The sequence below is a fragment of the Drosophila miranda genome, assembly GCF_003369915.1.
Source record: "Drosophila miranda strain MSH22 chromosome Y unlocalized genomic scaffold, D.miranda_PacBio2.1 Contig_Y2_pilon, whole genome shotgun sequence".
NCBI lineage: Eukaryota > Metazoa > Arthropoda > Insecta > Diptera > Drosophilidae > Drosophila > Drosophila miranda.
The window spans coordinates 36,477,329-36,490,099 of NW_022881614.1; the positions used below are offsets into that span (position 1 = coordinate 36,477,329).

Genomic DNA, 12,771 nt, shown 5'->3' on the forward strand with positions numbered 1-12,771 from the left:
CCATCACGAGGGTGGGACAAGCCAAGGGCTCCGGTGCCCCGACAGTGGGGGTGTGGGGGCATGGTTTGTCTTGAAGCCACCACCCGACCGATTTGTGATCGCCATTGTCAGTGGCACCTAGCAAGCAGTCGGGGAGTCGGGAAAGCCAGCGAGTTTGCTCATTCACTGGATCCCCTATCCAGAATCCGTGGTCCTGCACTCATTTAGACATTCTGCTGCGCACTTGCCATTGCCTCTCCCTTTCTCCGTCTGTCGCTTTTTCCATTTGCTGCTGTGGCACAAGGATTTGTCAAGGGTAAAATACTCGAGGGCAGTCAGTCGACATTGTAGTCGTCGCCGTCATCCCAGTCGTTGCTTCATCATGATTACGTTTATGAGTATGTAGCGACAGTTGTTCCTCGTTTCTTTACTCTCCGCCACCCCCTCCCCCCACCACCCACAATATATTGTCATCATGGCTGCCTTTTCCCCCTCGACCGCCGCGTTGGCTATTGATTTTGCGCTAAGAAATGCCTTCGAATGCGGATCCTAAGTGCAGCAAGGTATGGCCATGGGCCCTCAGCAGCAGTGCGGTAGGGGGGCGGGGACTATGTGCCACATTAAAGAGCGGCCTCAAGGTTGTGTGCTCACAGATTATGAATCGGCTGTAAGGTGGAATTTCTGGCCACGATTTTCTCTGCTTTCGTTTTGGCTAATGGAAAAAATTCTACACAATAAGCGGAACCAGGACACAGACACAGCTGTGGTTGCCAAAAAATTATATGCCGCTGCGGCCGGCGGTTTGTTAAACGAAAATCGTGTGGCTGTGGCTGTGGGAGCCACACCGAGGGAAAACTGGGTCAGTGCACGGAAAACTGTCACAGTGCCAGCAGACGAATTAAAGCCAACTTACCTAACTTACCTACAGTTTACAGCGCTGGGGGGGGAGGCCTCCCTCCACCGTCGGAAACCCCCCAACCAGCAGTTAAAGTTCGGGAAAACAAAAAGCAGAGATCCCTGCCGTGGGATGTTACATCGTCTCGAAGCACTTGAGAAAGTTTTGGCTTCACTTCCGATGGCTGCTGATTTCCCGAGAAGTAGAAAGCCCCACCTTGCCGCCTTACCCGGCCACGGGCTCCCTCATCATGAAAGGTTAATGACGGCTGCTGTCAGCGACGAAGGTCACTCCCACTCCCAGCCCACACGCTGCCAATGGCACTCTCCCATTCCCCATTCCCCTGTCGCTGTCGCTGTCCTTTGTTGGGTCAAGCGTGCAGCAGGTAAAAGTTTCGTGTGCCACAGAAGAGAGAGAGACACCACCGTCCCGGTGCTAAATAGCAGAGCTCGGCATGGACCCAGGGACCAGGGGGATTCCCGGGGCACAGTGGGGAAGCAGAGCGTAAAAGTTCAGTGAAACGAAACACGTTAATCGCCTCTGAGAGTCTGGCTGGCTGGAGAGAGAGAGAGAGAGAGGGAGAGAAACCAGAGTAAGCTCCAAGGAGCGCCGCTGTTAAATCTCGCGTTGAAAGTGAAATTCCCGTCCGGGCCTTGGCAAGTTGGCAGCTCCCGTGTTCTGGCCTCGTTGGTTGTAATCAAATGATATCGTTGGCTTAGTTAAGTAGTAATAAACTGGAAAAACGCCGCCTCCAGGAGTAGTCCTCTCAATCACGGCGTTTCAGGTTGATATTAAGTTATTTAGGCTATTTAGGCGCCAAGGCCACCTTCCCCTTGGTCTGGTCATTAAAGCCAAATTACGGTATATTAAGTTACCTTTTAGTTGGGGCTGAAAATTTCCTTGTCCCTGTCTCCCTCTGTCGCTCGCTGTCTTTTTTTGGGGGGTATACAGTTTCAAAGGTCCCCAACGACCCCGCACAAAAAAGGAAAGTTCATTAAAGTTTCGCATTGATTTAGGTCCGAGTTTGCGGCCTCCAGCCAATAATCGGGATCTCAGAGCGGGCGACGCGGCGACTAATTAGCAGCCCCAACCCCAAAAGGCCATCCCATCCCCAGATTAAACCGAAGAGAGCGTTGCACTCAACGATGAGAATGTTTTCCCCCAAGGAGGACACGCGAAAAGTACACCAAAAAGAATTATGTATCACTTCGTTGCGACTTACTTCCACTTAATTTATTTTCGGTTGCTTTTACAAAAGCCCAAAGAACGACAACAAACCAAGGCCAAGAGCCGACAAAAAGGCCAAAAGAATGAATCGCAAATACTGTTTGTGTGTGTGTGTGTGTGTGCCCCACAGTTGGTCAATAAAGTCGGCGCACAGCAAACAGAGGAATACAAATGAGCATAGGGGTATATTCGATTTGTGGTGACGTCCAGAAGGAAGCGTTTCCGACCCCATAAAGTGTATACATATATATTCTTGATCAGCATCACTAGCCAAGTCGATTGAGCCCTGACTGTCCGTCCGTCCCTATGAGCGCCTAGTGCTCAGAGACTATTAAGGCTAGAGCAACCAAATTTGGTCTTCACGCTCCAGTTAGATCTCACTATTGCCCGTGTACTTCCAAATTTCGAACGACCCTCTTCCGCCCCCACAAAGGACGAAGATCTGTGGCTTCCACAAGGAAAAGGTTTCTACCAGATTGCTGAATCTGGATCAGATCGGATCATTTTTATAGCCGAAACGCAGCGCCCGACGACACGTTCAGAAATGTTCAGACACGTTATCTCTCTCTCTGGTTTCTGTCGTATAACAACAGAAAAAACAACATTCACCTTTCATTTCATCGAACTTGTACCAACTTGTACGAACTACTTCGTCGAATTTGTTGTGTTCGACGAAAATTCGCCTCTGGACGGCCCTGATCGAAACAAATTCTTTGTTTGACAGTTTAGAATGCTCCTGCAAATATGTTCGATAGTTTAAACAAATTTTTAAGACGGAACATTATGACTTTCCGCTAGCATTTTGCTATGTTCGTTGTGATGTTCGATACTGTAGCAAGGAAATACTTATTACGACAGTCGATTAGTATTTAGATAACAAAGATACAGTATATAAGTACTGTATGGCTAGTGGAAATACCAATGGTCATTTATCGTATAAGAATCATCGATACGAGAGAGATGCTGGCCACATTCTAAATGGCGATCACGAGAGACGTTACAGAAGAGTTATCATAAATCAACGGGTTTGTGTTTGCGTATAGATACAGTTCACCCACACAGCGATATTAGTGAGCACAATCCCCGGGTTTGGACGGCCTACAATACCAATGTTCGTGAGCGTTCATTCGTTCTTTTAGATCCTTCGTTTTTGTTCAAATACCGAAAAAACACCGAAAGATGGATACAAATGAACGATTAAGATAAACTTATTCATTTTATTTAGTCCAGTGAATGCAGTTCTTTGATGAACGACCCAACACTAGTAAAGGAATTAATGGGAAAAGGGGGATATCCGCTTGTACGCGATATTTATTGGGAATTCTCTAGCTCTATTGATTATCTCTCGGATTCCGATACTCTCAATAATTTCAACAAAACACCATTAAACAATCAATCAATCAAGTGAAGGGATTCCTCCTCTATATTGCTGTAGCCCGAGAACGTCTTGGGCAGGCAGTCGAAATTATGTAATAAGAGACAGAAAGAGAGAGGGAGGGAGAAAGTGTCGGTTGATGCACTGCCTTCGAGGCATCAAATCGAGTGAAAGATGATAATAATTGCATTGCATTTGAAATGCGAGTGTTTGTGGCATGCATCGTCATCTGATTGTCCATTTAATGGCCTTAACTATGCATTTGTTTGTTTGATGTGGGGCCAAAGGCCAGGCAAATATTGTGAAGCCCTGCATTTGAAAAACCAAACAAAAAAGTGCCATCTCTATGGAGAATCCTTTGTGGCCCAAAGATAACTGCCGCTAGAGCAGTGCACAAACTTCACAAGCCCACTGTTTGCCATGTTGGAGTGTAATTTTTATACCCGATACTCAAAATGAGTATTGGGGTATATTATATTTGTGGTAAATGTGGATGTGTGTAACTATAAGAGCTAGAGCAACGATGTTTTGGATCCAGACTTCTGTGATATGTCACTGCTACAAAAATATTTCAAAACTTCGCCCCGCCCACTTCCGGCCCCACAAAGGACGAAAATCTGTGGCATCCACAATTTTAAAGATATGAGAAAACCAAAAACGTAGAATCGTAGAGAATGACCATATCTTTAAGACTGCGGAATCTAAATTGGATCGTATTATTATTATAGCCAGCATCAAGAAAACAATTTCATTTCTTCTCGCCCTGTCTCTCTCTAACACACACGTAACATAGGCGGCTTTGCTTAGAGTAAAACATTAGCGCCTAGATCTCAGAGACTATAAAAGCTAGAGCAACCAAATTTGGTATCCACACTCCTAATATATCGGACCGAGACGAGTTTGTTTCAAAATTTCGCCACACCCCCTTCCGCCCCCGCAAAGGACGAAAATCTGTCGATATTCAAAAATCTCAGAGACTATTAAGGCTAGAGTAACCAAATTTGGTATCCGCACTTCTGTTAGATCTTACTATAAAACGTGTATCTCAAAATTTCGCCCCACCCCCTTCCGCCCACACAAAGGACGAAAATCTGTTGCATCCACAATATTGCACATTCGAGAAAACTAAAAACGCAGAATCATAGATAATGACCATATCTATCAGATTGCTGAATCAGGCAGCAGTAGAGGCAGCATTCTGCTTCTTTCAATTTGTTGGCCTTCACACCTTTTGCTAGTTTGTTGCTGCCTCCCCTCCCAATTGGCAGCCTCCATCCACTCCATGCACTCTATAGACTCCAAGCACTTTCCCGTTTCCATTTCCACGTGAAATTCAACTTCGGAAAACGCCTTTCGAGTGCCCGCCGCATTAATTCCCAGGTGTGCAACTTAGTGTGCGGCCAGAGGACGCCTGGCACCCCCACCGCCCACCCCCTCGGCTGTGACCACATGGCAGGGGCAGACCACAAAGCTACAAGAGGGTCTAAAAACGGAACGTTGCGAAATTCTAAACGGAAGTTGGAGTTTTATGCCCTTTTTGGCTTTTATTGTTAGCTGCGTTTCCGCCTTTCGTGTTTTTGGGGGCACGCTTTCCGCACTCCGCTCCACCGTATGCCTGGCACATTTCCGGCCAAAGCCGGACCCCACTCTTAAAGCAGTGGCAACATTTTTCAATTTACCAAAACTCGTGCCAACTAAAACTTTGAGCAGAACTTTGGCCAGCAGCAACTTTTCAATGGACTACATTTGCTATTCCATGTTAAACAGCAAAAAGAAACAAAGAATAAGGCCAAGAACAGCAGAGGACGATGGCCAGGAGGACGATGGCCAGGAGGTGGAGGAGGGAGAACTATAGACAGCGAAGTGGCGCCGCGCCGGCTTGCTGTTGAGAACCGCGGCGAGGGTGGCGGCAAGATATTACTGGCCAGGGATGTACAGGGACGTGAGGGCCTACGTGCGGAAGTGCGAACTATGTCTTCGTTTTAAGCCAAGTCAGCTACAAGCGGCAGGAGAAATGTTGACACAGGTGCCGGAAGAACCATGGGCAACGGTATGCGCGGACTTTGTGGGTCCTCTGCCGAGGTCGAAGCATGGGAACTCGATGCTGTTGGTGCTAGTGGATCGATTCTCAAAGTGGACCGAGTGGTGCCGCTGAGGAAGGCCACAGCCGAGGCCCTAATAAAAGCCTGTCGAGAGCGCATCATAGCCCGTTTTGGGGCGCCCAAAGTCTTCATTACGGACAATGGGGTGCAGTTTGCAAGCAGGGCATTTAAAAGATTCCTGGAGCAGCTAGGAGTTCGCCACCAGTTTACGGCGCCATACACGCCGCAAGAGAATCCGACAGAGCGAACGAACAGAACGGTAAAGACCATGATAGCTCAGTTCACCGAGGGTGATCAAAGGTGTTGGGACGAAAAATGGCTGGAGCTAATGCTGGCCATGAATTCGGGAGTGTCGGATACAACGGGATATTCACCGCCGTTCGTGGTGCAAGGAAGGGAACCCCGGCTGCCAAAGGCCCTATATGCCGAGGAGACGGTAGGCACGGGACAAGGCACAGAGACGCCGGATGAAAATGCGAAGAAATTAAAGGAGCTGTTTCAGTTGGTTCGACGCAACTTGGAAAGGGCAGCCCAGGATCAGGCCAGGCATTACAACCTGAGAAGAAGACCGTGGAGACCAAAGTGGAAGAGGTCGTGTGGGCCAAACAGCACCACCTTTCCAATGCAGCGGAGGGATTCGCCGCGAAGCTGGCACCAAGGTACGATGGGCCATACCAGATAGAGGACTTTATATCCCCAGTTATCTGCAACCTAAGAAAGGAGGGCGACAGGAAGAAGAGAACGGCACACATTCGAGATCTGAAACCCCAACCCGAGGAGCGAGAGACACAGGGGTGAAGGGGAATGGCTGTAATGGGTCGCCCTAAAGGGTCACGCAGGACCAGGAACGGTAGAGTGCCACGCAGGACACTGGGGAAGGGTGCCGCGCAGGACACGCACGAGACTCGTCAGCACGCAGGGTGATGGACTTGTGCACTTGGATTAAAAAAAAAGGGGAACAGGAAGACCGTGGTTGGAGAAATCTGAAAAAAAAGAGAAAATTAGTAGGAATAAAGAAAAATAAAACGAGAAGAGGAAAAGCTCAGCAAACCTGAACAGGAAACGCGTCACCCAAAGCTGGGAGGCGAATCCGGGGTCGGGGAGGGTAATCTCAGACAGCGGATGACCAGGAAAAAACCCAGGGACCAGGCTCACGCCTCAACGCGGACTCACAGGGCAACTACGAGCGTCGGGCCGGAACGACGGGTGCCGCTCATGCGTGGACTACCGGGCGAGGAGTCGGATGATCCTCGGGTCCGAGCCACTGTGTGAGGGAGACACCTGTCAAAAGAGTCCGGCCGGTGGCGCATAGGAGTTGCCCTGGGATGTGAGCCAAAGATTCCAGCCCGGGCGGAGGGTCGGAGGACCCATTGTTCACGAGCGGAATCGCGGCAAGCGGCCCGCATTGAGGGCAGAGGGCGAGCTGGAAAGGGAGAAAGGGTTGAGTAAAAGTCATCCGGGTCGGGAGAACTCACCCAGGCCAAGGAGGGTCCAAGCAGCACGGGATGAAGAAGACAGGTCGACGGTAGCATGTAAGAATTAAATAGCAATTAAAATAAACAGAAATAAAGGGCTAAATAAAAATTGTGAATAAGCAAAAATAAAATGGGGGAATAAAAAGCAAAATAATCATAAGCGGGAAGGGGGTGGGTCCATCAAAGATGGAAAAGTGTTATCCATTAGCCAACAGAGAAACGCGACGAGAACACAACAGTATCCATCAAAGTCCATCGAAGATGGAAAACGTACTTGACGTACTCCACCTCGGTGCCCCGCTCGAAGACCACGCGGGCGTCCTCCACCTGGCCATTGGACTCGTAGAACTTGGCAAACTCCACCCGGAGGGTGTGCAGCTTTCCCACCGCCAGCTTGGGCTGGACTGTCTGCACGGCCTCGGTGTAGGTGTTGATGATCTCGTACAGGTTGACCCTCTTGTGCCACTCGTGAACGTTGTGCGGATTCTGGCGCAGCAGGACACTGTTCAGCAGCAGCAGACGCCTCTCCATGAGGTATTCGAAGCGCGACAGGCGCAGCTCCACATCGATGTCGTCCTCCTCGGTGGCCTCCTCGTTCTTGGCCACCTCCTCCATGCGCTTGTTCAACGACAGCTCCTCGAACTGCGCAAAGCTGGCCTCGCAAAAGGGCTCTGCTGCCCCAACAAAGGCCAAATAACTGTGGACCAGGGGGGGCAAGGGGACAATAGAAGCCAAAAGATTGACAGAGGCGAGTGAATTCCGTAAATTTATATAAACGATATTGCGGTTCACATTTTGCACTTTCGCTCAATTAACTCAACTAATTGACATTTGAAAATACATGCGGTGAAAGGAAGTACATATGTACACATGTATGTACATGTGGGTCCGTAAAGGACAACAGCAGGAGATAATTATAAGTGCAGGAATTTTAATTCAACCTTCAACCTCAGCCTTTGCATGGCTCTGGAGCTCGAAAGTGATTTACAAAAGAAGCACTTTAGTCGGAAACATAAACATTCATTCCCCACCTCTTCACAGCACTTGACCAGAAACAACAGCAACAACAACGAGGGGGAACGTTGTGAGTTGCTGCGGACACCGCAACTCTACAGTTATACCCGATACTAAGTCAGTATGGCTCTCCTCCGGCAGACGCCGCTAATATTGAACACGACAAAGAGTGCGTGCGAGAGAGACAGAAAATCAGTCTGAGCGTGACGTCGGGCGCTGCGTAGCCACTGCAAATTGATTTGTTCCTATTGGCTATAAAAATAATCTGATCTGATCCAGATTCAGCAGTCTGATAGATATGGTCATTATCTATTATTCTGCGTTTTTTAGTTTTCTCGAATCTTCAATATTGTGGATGCAACAGATTTTCGTCCTTTGTGTGTGCGGAAGGAGGTGGGGCGAAATTTTGAGATATACGTTTTATAGTGAGATCTAACAGGAGTGCGGATACTAAATTTGGTTTCTCTAGCGTTAATAGTCTCTGAGATTTGTGGATGCCACAGATTTTCGTCCTTTGCGGGGGCGGAAGGGGGTGTGGCGAAATTTTGACACAAAACGGTCAAGGTCCGATATCACAGGAGTGTGGATACCAAATTTGGTTGCTCTGGCTCTTATAGGTTCTGAGATCCTTGAACTCATATTTTGCAATTGGCAAAACCGACCATGAAACCTGTGTTAGAGAGAGACAGAGCGAGAAAGAATGAAATTGTTTTCTTGATTCTGGCTATAATAATTATACGATCTGGTTCAGATTTTGCACTCTAGAAGATATAGTCATCTTCTACGATTCTGCGTTTTTGGTTTTCTCGTATCGTCGAAATTGTGGATGCCACAGATTTTCGCTCTTTGTGGGGGCGGAAGTGGGCGGGGCAAAGTTTTGAAATTTTCTTGTAGCAGTGACATATCACAGAAGTGTGGATCCAAAACATCGTTGCTCTAGCTCTTATTATCTTGAGCACTAGGCGCTGAAGGGGACGGACATACGGACAGACGGACGGACGGACAGACGGACAGACGGACGGACGGACAGACGGACAGACAGACATGACTCAATCGACTCGGCTATTGATGCTTATTTTGTTTTATATCTTTTTAGTTCATCGCCTATAATCGTACAGCAAAGAAAAACATAAACAACATTTTCTTACCTTCTTCCTGGTTCTTCCACTTTTGCTGCATTCTCTCTTTCTGTTCTTTCCTTGCCGTTTCCATTCTGTCGTTATATTCACACACAAACACAAACAAAAGCACTATTAAAAAAAAAAAACAAACAGAAACACAAATGAATTTTATAATTTATTCATATTTTTCTTTCCGCGATCGGCTCTTTTTGTGCGCGAATAATCCACTAATTTTTCCCGCAAGACGCACTTAGCACCAAAGACGCTCAGCTACAACGGTACAACAAATGAAACGAGAAGGCAGCAATTTTTGGTCGAATAACAACAACAGATCACCAAAAAAAACGGGACACGTTGACATATATATGTAAATATATCTAATTCTTTCCGGCCATTGATTGTATTTATAATCCTATTAAATTATTGGTTTAAGTTAGTGGAAGGCGCGGCTAAGAGGCAACGGTACAGCAACTGGAATTTCCAAGCAACTCCACTCAACGAAAAGAAGGCGAGCGAAAGAGAATTACATAGAAGATCACGCGAACGCATCGCTGTATGCGTGTGCATGTGTGTGCAGTTGCGGTTTTTGGCTGTGCATGTGAGAGCTCTATGTAAAGCCTCTGTAAGCAATAGCAACGCAATAATGAGCATAAGTATAGATGCTTGAGCGTTGAAGTGAAATGATGAACAGAAGAGAGGAAAAGTAAAATAAGCGGCTAATTTCTCCACCATTTGTATTGCAAAAATGTTTTTCGAGGTTTTTAACGAGCCCGATTTGTAAAGACCTCACGTAGGCCAGATTTGCCCTATATTGTGCACCTCTTGGCAATTTGCGTGAAAATGTTGGGGGGTGTGGGGGTACTTCAATCAACAACAAATTTGGAACGCGGAACATTAACAAAGGAATTGTGTAACGAACATAATCAGATTACTTGCCGTCGGGGCAAGCCATCTGAAACAGAAACTGAACGATGGTGCGAGTGGGACGGCCAGTCATGCGGTCCTTCAGCAAATATGGCAGCGGATTGTAGCGCGTGAGCATGCCCACGTTGCGGATGTCCAGGTGGGCCCAGTCGACGCACGGCACCAGCTCGTGCAGAACGGCGGCAGCGATGCAGCTGGAGGCGGGGCCACGTCCGCGGTTGCTGATGTCAAAGGTGTCGTTCGGCATGATCAGCTCCTTGAAGTAGCACCACAGGGGCAGACGCCAAACGCGATCCCCCGTAAGGGCACCGGCCTTCTCAAACTGCTTGTAGACGAAGTTCGAATTGCTGAAAATCCCGGCTGCTGCTCCGCCCAGCGCTGGGCAGACGGCGTAGCCCACTGTAGCAATGTCCACGACCATGCGCGGCTTGTAGCTCGTCTGGGCGTAGAGCAAGGGATCGGCCATGGCCATCACACCAGCCTTCCTGACGTCCACGAAGCCGAGAGTTTTGCCATTGAGGAGGGACACCACGTCGCCAGGCTTGGCAGCCATTCCGGAGGGCATGTTCTCGCACAGCGGCAGCAGTGCCGTTATGTTTAGGGGCAGCGATAGCGCGGCGGCGGCTCGGATGACGCCCACGCAGGTGGCTGCGGTACATGGACAAGCAGTCCTTGGGACGGAGGCAGAGGCCTCCGCTGTTGAATGTGATGCCGTTGCCCAGCAGGAGGATGGGCTTGTCCTCGGGTGCGGTGCTCGCAGCTGCCCTTGGCCACCATCAAGAAGCTGTTCAAGCTCTTGGACTCGATCCAGTCCATGCTGCGTACCTCCACGGATACCCCGCAGGGGCACAGGGCATCCACCGTTGACTGGGCGAAGATTGTGGGCGTCATCTGATTGGCCGGCGTATCGGCCAGGCGACGGGCCAGGTTCTGCGATTCGGCCTTGAACAGGCCCCGCATCCAGGCATCCGAGTCGGGAGAGTCATACAGCTCCAGTTTGGGAATGAGTGTGCGGTCCCGACAGCGCTTGTTGGTGTTGTAGCTTCAGACGGCCAAGGCGCTCCCCTCGGCCGCCTGCTCCGCATACTCCATCGACTCCACGAAGACATCTGTGCAGCCCTGCAGTTGAAGGGAACGAGCCCCCACGCCGGCAGCGACGCGAGCGTTCTCCATTCCCTCGTCGATCATCTCCAGGTCGTTGAAGCCGGCCCCCTCCTGTCCCACGCCGACCACGGCCACCGCACGGAACTCCGCATCCACGTTCATGAAGACACGGCCTTTTCCCAGCTGGCCACTCAGGCCCGTCTCGCGTATGTGATCAGTGATCTTACCCTGGACGCGATCGTCAAACTTCTCGCCGGATGGTGTCATCTTGGGCTGGCGGTCGCCCTCCTTGGCGTACACACCCACCTTAACGCCTTTGATCACCGAGCCACATTTCTCGGCGTAGTGCCGTCGCTGTTCCACATCTCTGCGTCTGGCCAGGAATGTGTGCTGGACACGCCTGCACAGGGCGTGCATCAAGCGTACAGACTTCATCGCTTAATGATAGTGACAGTCCCTCGCGACATGTTACGAAAGTTCTCTTATTTTTCAGACAGTTCCAGACAAATTTTGCTTTTTTTTCCGAATAAAAAAACTGTAAATCTAAAAAATAGACAGAATAGATGTGCTTCCAACAGCTGATTCGAAAGGAATGAGATATCCCAAGGCTCAAACTCTGGCAGAGAAACATTGCCAACGCCTGCTGAGATTCGAGGAATTTATGAATTTCCGAACAAAACGAAGAAAAGGTCTCCGAAGAATAGGTCTCAAATCGAGGGAAGTACTCCACAGACATACATTTATATTTCGCGTAATCAAAAGAAACAAAAGATTTATCCCTCATCGGAATCGGATTGATTTGTCGGCTTGAGGCTGCCAAAGACCTTGGCCGGTATGGCCTTTTGTTCGAAGCGCAGTTTCTTCATGATGAGGCCCTCGTCATCGGTTTTGGTTGTGGCCTATTTGTGGCCTCGAGCAGCCGCATGGCATCCGGTCCGGAGCCAGCACCAGCATCGGCAGCCACACCATTCGTGTTCGTGTTGACAAACTGGGCAGCCATCATGTTGACCTGAGTGTTGTAGGTGGCCTGAATGGAACGCTTGATCCGCAGCACTTCACGCATCGTATCCTCGTTGCCATGACGAGTTTTAGTTTTCTCGAATCTTCAATATTGTGGATGCAACAGATTTTCGTCCTTTGTGTGGGCGGAAGGAGGTGGGGCGAAATTTTGAGATATACGTTTTATAGTGAGATCTAACAGGAGTGCGGATACTAAATTTGGTTTCTCTAGCGTCTCTGAGATTTGTGGATGCCACAGATTTTCGTCCTTTGCGGGGGCGGAAGGGGGTGTGGCCAAATTTTGACACAAAACGGTCAAGGTCCGATATCACAGGATTGTGGATACCAAATTTGGTTGCTCTGGCTCTTATAGGTTCTGAGATCCTTGAACTCATATTTTGCAATTGGCAAAACCGACCATGAAACCTGTGTTAGAGAGAGACAGAGCGAGAAAGAATGAAATTGTTTTCTTGATTCTGGCTATAATAATTATACGATCTGGTTCAGATTTTGCACTCTAGAAGATATAGTCATCTTCTACGATTCTGCGTTTTTG

The 12,771-nt window shown here is 48.9% G+C and overlaps 1 long non-coding RNA gene and 1 pseudogene across 1 annotated transcript; one reads left to right on the plus strand and one right to left on the minus strand.

Annotated features, from left to right (window-relative positions):
- The first annotated feature begins 9,321 nt into the window (after positions 1-9,321).
- On the plus strand, positions 9,322-9,686 carry LOC117192461. The gene is made up of 2 exons (XR_004474344.1): positions 9,322-9,555; positions 9,622-9,686. It is a non-coding gene; the product is annotated as an uncharacterized LOC117192461 (long non-coding RNA).
- Positions 9,687-9,785: 99 nt separating this feature from the next.
- On the minus strand, positions 9,786-11,774 carry LOC117192455 (annotated as a pseudogene).
- Between the last annotated feature and the right edge of the window lie 997 nt (positions 11,775-12,771).